Source organism: Lontra canadensis, unplaced genomic scaffold (genome assembly GCF_010015895.1).
Source record: "Lontra canadensis isolate GAN:19392208 unplaced genomic scaffold, GSC_riverotter_1.0 scaffold2, whole genome shotgun sequence".
Lineage (NCBI taxonomy): Eukaryota > Metazoa > Chordata > Mammalia > Carnivora > Mustelidae > Lontra > Lontra canadensis.
The window spans coordinates 22,474,641-22,483,619 of record NW_022630996.1 but is presented as its reverse complement, the minus strand read 5'-3'; positions in this window follow the sequence as shown (position 1 = coordinate 22,483,619).

Below are 8,979 nucleotides of genomic sequence, written 5' to 3'. Positions count from 1 at the left end.
GAGAGAGAGCAGAGAGCTCCCTGCTGAGCAGAGAGCCCGATGCGGGGCTTGATCCCAGAATCCTGGGATCATAACCTGAGCTGAAGGCAGAGGCTTTAACCCACTGAGCCACCCAGGCACCCCCATGCAACCCCCATTCTTGAACCAGATTGTAAACACTAGTTCTTTAAGTGAAGGGAGGACCAGGTTCCTTCAGGGATTTGCCTGCCACACGACTACCAGAAGGTTGTGTAAATCTTCTCTGAGTTATCCAAAGGCACCTGCCATCATTAACTAGTGTGGCTGTGTAACAGGGAAAGACACATCAAGAAGTATACCCACTTCAACCCTTTGGTCTATAGAGTGAGACCAACAAGGCAGGAAGGGTCAAATGAACGTGGCTGGAATAGACTTTCCCTTCAAAAATGGAAAATCACCAATAATATTTCAGAAATTAGTGCCACTATCAAATCTCAAGGTTGAGGGTGGGTGTTTCTGTCACCTCTCCTGATTAATTCACCTACATAGTCTATGCCAAGGACAGATGGATCTTATAGAATTATTGGATTATCATGAATGTAATCAGTAGCATCGCCATTTGCACAGTTGTTCAAGCTGTGGCTAATAGTATGCCATCATCAAATCTGGCAAATGCTTTTCCTCTCGTCCAGTTAGTAAGAACCAGAGAAGCAATTTGCTTTTATGTTCCCTGGACAGTACTAGAGATTTCCAGTATTAACCCTGTGCTTTGAAAACTCTCTGGGTCTTGTGACAACCTAGCACTACGGATCTTGAATATCTCACCATGCCATCGAGCATTGTGTTGGCCCACTGTTTTAGTAGCATAATTCTAACTGACCCTGGAATGAAATGTGTGGGAATGCTATTACACTGAAACTGAATTTTTGCACATTGTCCCTCACCTTGAGAAACATTATACATTTTTCTCAGTGTCTTTGTTTTGTTTGTTTACCTGATTAAAAAAAAAAAAATCATGCCCTAATTTTCCCTCAAGTGACTTCTCTTACAAGACGTGCTCATTTTTCTCCTAATTTTCTGACCATTTCTTCTCGGTGTCCTTTTACTAGTTCTATTTCTTCAACACACACACAACTAAAGCCCCATCTAGTCATTGCCTGCAATCTCTTTACACAGATTTGCTTTGTGTCAGGATTCAAGAGGAAAGAAGGAAATATGGGGAATGACAAACATACACAATTCTAGAGCTTTAAGAAGCAAAAGTAAGTCCAAGGAGGTGGCCAGGTTTCCGGAAGGGACTGCTCCCAGGTGGGAGGCCACCAGTGAGAAGCCAGACTCCAGCCAGATTCCAGCAGTCGCAGGGGGAAGTGAGAACTGTAGCCTCTGAACATCAAGAAAGTGGCCCTTCATTGAATGATCTACTCTGAAACCATATAAGAAGGAAAAGCTGAGGAATGAGTTCCAGACTTTTTTCCTTTGAAACATGGGACAACAATGAACCAGAAGGCTGCTGAGTTGACAGAAGAGAATCCAATTGTTTTCAAACATCTATCTCGAACCTGAGCTTTTCTTTTAAAAACCTGTGTTGTTCTGACTCTGCCATGATAATCTCAAACTCTGAGTCCAAAACAAAATCTTCTTTACAACATTTCTGCTTTCTAGTTTTCCCTTCTGTCTCTGGGGCTGTATTATGATGAATCTCTCTGACTTACAAATCAGAGATCAAATTTTATTTCCTCGTCATCATCTGGGAGCCTCATTGTTTTCTACCTTCCAATGGCTGGTTTCTTTCTCGCCAACCGAGCTGCAACATGGTACTTCAAGTTGTCATTACCAGTTCCTCACATTGTAACATTCAGTTCTCTCTGCCTGCAAGAGTTTGCTTTCTTCAGCCTCACCTGCATGCTATGCAAATGTAGACTTCAAAAACACAGCCCTGCTGCTAAAAACCCACGTGGGGCTCTCCATGGCCTCCGAATGAAGTCCAAAACTCATATGAGGCCCTCCACTCTCTGACCCTGCCCTACCTTCTCCGGTCATAACGGGCTCCTTCCTGCTGTGAACATACACTCTGCTAATGCCCGTCTTTTCTGGCTTATTCATAATGATCCTAACCTGAAATATGCTTCTCATTTTTTTCTCATTAAAATCTGCCCCACCACGAGTACAATTTTCCCATGATGTGCCAAAACTTAAGCCTGCTTTGATGTCTTGCTTTCTCTGAAATCCTATATCTGTACCATGTACTTCTGCATTTAGCCTCATACACATTTTAAGCGGTGTTGATTCTCTTCGCACGTTAATGAGTCCCTTCAGCTGCCAGAAACGGTATCAGGCACTGGTTAACTCTTCCATGTCCATTTGTCGGATCTCTCCAATGACACTGGGAGTTTCTCAAAGCAGGGATTATAGTTTATTTTTTTTTCTGATCTTCCCAGTGCCCAGCCCAACCTGTTCTACAGAGCAGATGTTCAATGAATCTTACTAAATTGAACTGAATTGGTCTCAAACTTGGCAAGAGAAAATAAGATGAATTCCAAGGAAAACTAGGAAAAGTAGAAGGGAATCAGGAGCCGTCATTAGAAATCTGATTGTCAGATTGATTCATATTGAACCTTAAGCAGAATAATAACACATTATACCTTCATCACAGCAATTTTCTCCTCCAATTTTGCCAGAGCACAGCTTTCCAGAGGGGAATAGGTTTTTAAGCTATGCACGTGTGAAGAACTGAACAACACAAGGGCAGTTAAATTCTCACACACTTCATCCTTAATACATAAAGGGTAATAGTCTGACGCTTAGTTTTAATTCTGGAAAATACAACTTTTTTTCCCTTTAAATGTTCTAGTTTCAGGAACCTGCACTTTGACAAGCATCTAACAATGAATTATAAAACAAAGGGAACTTTCTCCCGCTCCAGTAAGTAACAGATGCCTTCCATCTTTCTTACTAGATCAATCAAAGATCATTATTTACAGGCCTATATTGTTAAAACTTCTTTTAAGAGCCAAAAAAAAAAAAAAAAAGTATGTCCTGGGAGCACAGTAGAGTTGCCCTGGGTTGGAGTAGAATGAAATCCCTGAGAAATGAAAGAGATGCTACCTCTGATTGCCTAGCTAGCTGAATCATCGCAAGGCCCTAATATATCTATTTTAAGAGCAGGCTCAGCATTTAATGTGTTCAGCTCTGTTCAGGGGAAATTTCCTCACACTAAACAGGAGAAATGTACTCAAGTCCTAATAAAGTACTACCTACTAGACACTGAGATTAGGAAATTGCTCTAATGGTTAATGAGGAACGGATATCAGCAAAGCTCAGGTCAGAACTGCGAATATCTCGTTCAAGTAGAAGCAAGGCAAGAGGGGACCAAATTCCAAACAGGCAAGCGGGGACCTGACCTTGCCTCTACATGGTCAGAGTTTGAGATACATCTTCAATTACCTATCATCCCCAAGATTGTGTTAATTTTTTCTCTCTCCCTTTCCTTCTCGAGGCAACCACTGATCTGCTTTTGTCATTATGGGTTAGTTTGAATTTTCTAGAGTTTTATATAAGTGGAATCATGCAATATGCATTATTTATTGTTTGACTTCTCTCACTCAGCATAGTTCTTTTGACTTTGACCCATGTTGTATATATCGATAGGTCATTCCTTTTTGTTGTTAAACTTCTTTCTCTAGGCATAATTACTTTGAGACTTATCCATGTTGTTGCATGGGTCAATATGCCATTCTTTTTTTTTTCTTATTGAGTAATATTCTATCACATGATTTAATGCAGTTTGTCCATTCCCCTGTTCATGGACACATGTGGCTTGTTTCCAGTTTGGGGCTATTGCTGATAAAGCTGCCATAAGCATCCATGTATAAGACTCTGTACAGAAATGTGCTTTGTTCTTTCTTTAGTAAATAAGTACGTAGGAGAGGAACAGCTGAACCATAGGTTAGATGTATGTTTAACAATTTAAGAAACTGTCAAACTGTCTTCTAAAAGGATTGAGCCATTTTACATTTGCACCTCCAGGGTCTGAGAGCTCCAGTTCCTCTGTGTCCTCACCAACACTTAGTATTGTCAAGCTTTTAATTTTAGCCTTTCTAGAAAGTGATACATTGTGGTTCTTTTTCCTAATGAAAAATGGGTTTTAGCATTTTGTTCATGTGCTTATTCTCCATTTTTAAGCAAAATGATTATACTGTGCCTTGGTGTAGCTTTCTTCATGTTTTTGTGGTTGAGGTCCTCTTATATTCCTGGAGCTTTCACAATCAAGCTTGGACAATTTTCTAACATTGTTTCTTCAAATCTGTCTTTTGCTCCTCTCGCTACATGTGTATTAGACCACTTGATGTTGTCCCAGTTCAGTGATGCCTTTTTCACTGGTTCTAATTTATTTTTCTGTCTCGGGTTTCTTTCATATACTTTATATTGTTATGTCTTGAAACTCTTTAATTTTTTCTTCCATAATGGCTTATTTGCTGTTAATTATAGGCAGCATATTTTTCATGTCATGCTTTGTAGTTTTTATCTCTAAAAGTTTGATTTGATTACTTTAAAAATATCTTTCCTATCTTCACTTAATTTTTTTAACACATGGAATGTAACTGTAATTACTCTTAATATCTTCATCTGCTAATGTTTCTGTCAGTTCCGGAGCCATTCCAAGTGATGTTTCTTCTCATTATGGGTCATAATGTCTTGTTTTTTAGCATGACTGGTAGTCTTCAACTGGATGTCAGACAGTGAATATTCCCTTGCTGGGGACTGGTTATTTTTATATTTCATGAAATGTTCTTTTTTTTTTTTAAGATTTTATGTATTTATTTGACAGAGAGAGAGAGATCACAAGTAGGCAGAGAGGCAGGCAGGGGGTGGGTGGGAAACAGACCCTCGGCAGAGCAGAGCCTGATTTGACTTGATCCCAGGACCCTGAGATCATGACCTAAGCCTAAGGCAGAGGCTTAACCCACTGTGCCACCCGGGCTCAGCCAACCAGACTTTCTGTACTACACCCCTATGAATTATGGGGTTTCTCATCTGCCTGGTGAGAATAGCACTATTTCCAGTTTGCTGTGGACATGAGTACCATTTGCTCTAATCTTTCTTTTGGTTGGGGGAGTGGTCAGTGAGAAAGCTTTATTTTAACAACCACATACAGAAAGTGGGCTTTATTTATTTTTTATTAACACATAAGGTATTATAATCCTTTTGAATGTGTTGCTCAGTACTTTTCTAAATATTCAAAGGGGGGCGGGGAGAGGAGTCAAGATGGCAGAGAAGTAGCAGGCTGAGACTACTTCAGGTAGCCAGAGATCAGCTAGATAGCTTATCTAAAGATTGCAAACACCTACAAATCCAATGGGAGATCGAAGAGAAGAAGAACAGCAATTCTAGAAACAGAAAATCAACCACTTTCTGAAAGGTAGGACTGGCGGAGAAGTGAATCCAAAGGGACGGGAAGATAGACCCCGGGGGGAGGGGCCGGCTCCCGGCAAGCGGCGGAGCAACGGAGCACAAAGTCAGGACTTTTAAAAGTCTGTTCGGCTGAGGGACATCGCTCCAGAGGCTTAACCGGGGTGAAGCCCATGCGGGGTCAGCATGGCCTCAGGTCCCACAGGATCACAGAAGGATCGGGGGTGTCTGACTGTCGCAGAGCTTACAGGTATTAGAACGGGGAAGCCGGCTACAGAGACAGAGCCGAGGAGTGAGCTCTCAGCTCGGGGTTACCTTGAACCAGTCGCAAGCTCGGTCAGCTTGGAGCACGGCCGGAGGCCAGGGTGACGGGAGTAATTGGGCGCTGTTCTCTGAGGACGCACTGAGGAGTGGGGCCCCAGGCTCTCGGCTCCTCCGGGCCGGAGACTGGGAGGCCGCCATCTTCATTCCCGTCCTCCGGAACTCTACGGAAAGTGCTCAGGGAACAAAAGCTCTTGAAAACAAACCTGAGCGGATTACTCAGCCCGGCCCCTGGTAAGGGCGGTGCAACTCCGCCTGGGGCAAAGACACTTGAGAATCACTACAACAGGCCCCTCCCCCAGAAGATCAACAAGAAATCCAGCCTGGACCAAGTTCACCTACCAAGGAGTGCACTTTCAATACCAAGGAGAGCGGCGGAATTCCAGAGGAGGAGAAAGCAAAGCACGGAGCTCATGGCTTTCTCCCCATGATTCGTTAGCCTTGCAGTTAATTTAATTTTTTTTTTCTTTTTCAATTTTTTTTTCTTCTTCAGCCAAATTTTTTTTTAACTTTTACCCTTTTCTTTTTTAACGTTTTTTAACTAGTTTATCTAATATATATATATTTTTTTCTTTATTATATTTTTTATTTATTTGTTTTCTTTTTTTAATTGTTTCTTTTTATTTATTTATTTATTTTTCCTTCTGAACCTCTTTTTATCCCCTTTCTCCCCCCTCACGATTTGGGATCTCTTCTGATTTGGTTAAAGCATATTTTCCTGGGGGTTGTTGCCACCCTTTTAGTATTTTACTTGCTCCTTCATATACTCTTATCTGGACAAAATGACAAGGTGGAAAAATTCACCACAAAAAAAAAGAACAAGAGGCAGTACCAAAGGCTAGGGACCTAATCAATACAGACATTGGTAATATGTCAGATCTAGAGTTCAGAATGATGATTCTCAAGGTTCGAGCCGGGCTCGAAAAAGGCATGGAAGATATTAGAGAAACCCTCTCGGGAGATATAAAAGCCATTTCTGGAGAAATAAAAGAACTAAAATCTAACCAAGTTGAAATCAATAAAGTTTTAATGAGGTGCAACCAAAAATGGAGGCTCTGACTGCTAGGATAAATGAGGCAGAAGAAAGAATTAGTGATATAGAAGACCAAATGACAGAGAATAAAGAAGCTGAACAAAAGAGGGACAAACAGCTACTGGACCACGAGGGGAGAATTCGAGAGATAAGTGACACCATAAGACAAAACAACATTAGAATAATTGGGATTCCAGAAGAAGAAGAAAGAGGGGAGCAGAAAGTATATTGGAGAGAATTATTGGAGAGAATTTCCCCAATATGGCAAAGGGAAAAGGCATCAAAATCCAAGAGGTGCAGAGAATCCCCCTCAACATCATAAGAATAGGTCCACACACCGTCACCTAATAGTAAAATTTACAAGTCTTAGTGACAAAGACAAAATCCTGAAAGCAGCCCAGGAAAAGAAGTCTGTAACATACAATGGTAAAAATATTAGATTGGCAGCAGACTTATCCACAGAGACCTGGCAGGCCAGAAAGAGCTGGCATGATATATTCAGAGTACTAAACGAGAAAAACATGCAGCCAAGAATACTATATCCAGCTAGGCTATCATTGAAAATAGAAGGAGAGATTAAAAGCTTCCAGGACAAACAAAAACTGAAAGAATTTGCAAACACCAAGCCAGCTCTACAGGAAATATTGAAAGGGGTCCTCTAAGAAAAGAGAGAGCCTAAAACTAGTAGATCAGAAAGGAACAGAGACAATATACAGTAGCAGTCACCTTACAGGCAATACAATGGCACTAAATTCATATCTCTCAGTAGTTACCCTGAATGTTAATGGGCTAAATGCCCCAATCAAAAGACACAGAGTATCAGAATGGATAAAAAAACAAAAACCAACTATATGTTGCCTACAAGAAACTCATTTTAAACCCGAAGACACCTCCAGATTTAAAGTGAGGGGGTGGAAAAGAAGTTACCATGCTAATGGATATCAGAAGAAAGCAGGAGTGGCAATCCTTATATAAGATCAATTAGATTTTAAGCCAAAGACTATAATAAGAGATGAGGAAGGACACTATATCATACTCAAAGAATCTGCCCAACAAGAAGATCTAACAATTTTAAATATCTATGCCCCTAACGTGGGAGCAGCCAACTATATAAACCAATTAATAACAAAATCAAAGAAATACATTGACAATAATACAATAATAGTAGGGGACATTAACACTCCCCTCACCGAAATGGACAGATCATCCAAGCAAAAGATCAACAAGGAAATAAAGGCCTTGAATGACACCCTGGACCAGATGGACATCACAGATATATTCAGAACATTTCATCCCAAAGCAACAGAATACACATTCTTCTCTAGTGCACATGGAACATTCTCCAGAATAGATCACATCCTCGGTCCTAAATCAGGTCTCAACCGGTATCAAAAGATTGGGATCATTCCCTGCATATTTTCAGACCACAATGCTCTGAAGCTAGAACTCAATCACAAGAGGAAATTTGGAAAGAACCCAAATACATGGAGATTAAACAGCATCCTTCTAAAGAATGAATGGGTCAACCAGGAAATTAAAGAAGAATTGAAAAAATTCATGGAAACAAATGATAATGAAAACACAACCATTCAAAATCTGTGGGACACAACAAAGGCAGTCCTGAGAGAAAAATATATAGCGGTACAAGCCTTTCTCAAGAAACAAGAAAGGTCTCAGGTACACAACCTAACTCTACACCTAAAGGAGCTGGAGAAAGAACAAGAAAGAAACCCTAAACCCAGCAGGAGAAGAGAAATCATAAAGATCAGAGCAGAAATCAATGAAATAGAAACCAAAAAAACAATAGAACAAATCAACGAAACTAGGAGCTGGTTCTTTGAAAGAATTAATAAGATTGATAAACCCCTGGCCAGACTTATCAAAAAGAAAAGAGAAAGGACCCAAATAAATAAAATCATGAATGAAAGAGGAGAGATCACAACTAACACCAAAGAAATACAGACAATTATAAGAACATACTATGAGCAAGTCTACGCCAACAAATTTGACAAACTGGAAGAAATGGATGCATTCCTAGAGACATATAAACTACCACAACTGAACCAGGAAGAAATAGAAAGCCTGAACAGACCCATAACCAGTAAGGAGATTGAAACAGTCATCAAAAATCTCCAAACAAACAAAAGCCCAGGGCCAGACGGCTTCCCGGGGGAATTCTACCAAACATTTAAAGAAGAACTAATTCCTATTCTCCTGAGACTGTTCCAAAAAATAGAAATGGAAGGAAAACTTCCAAA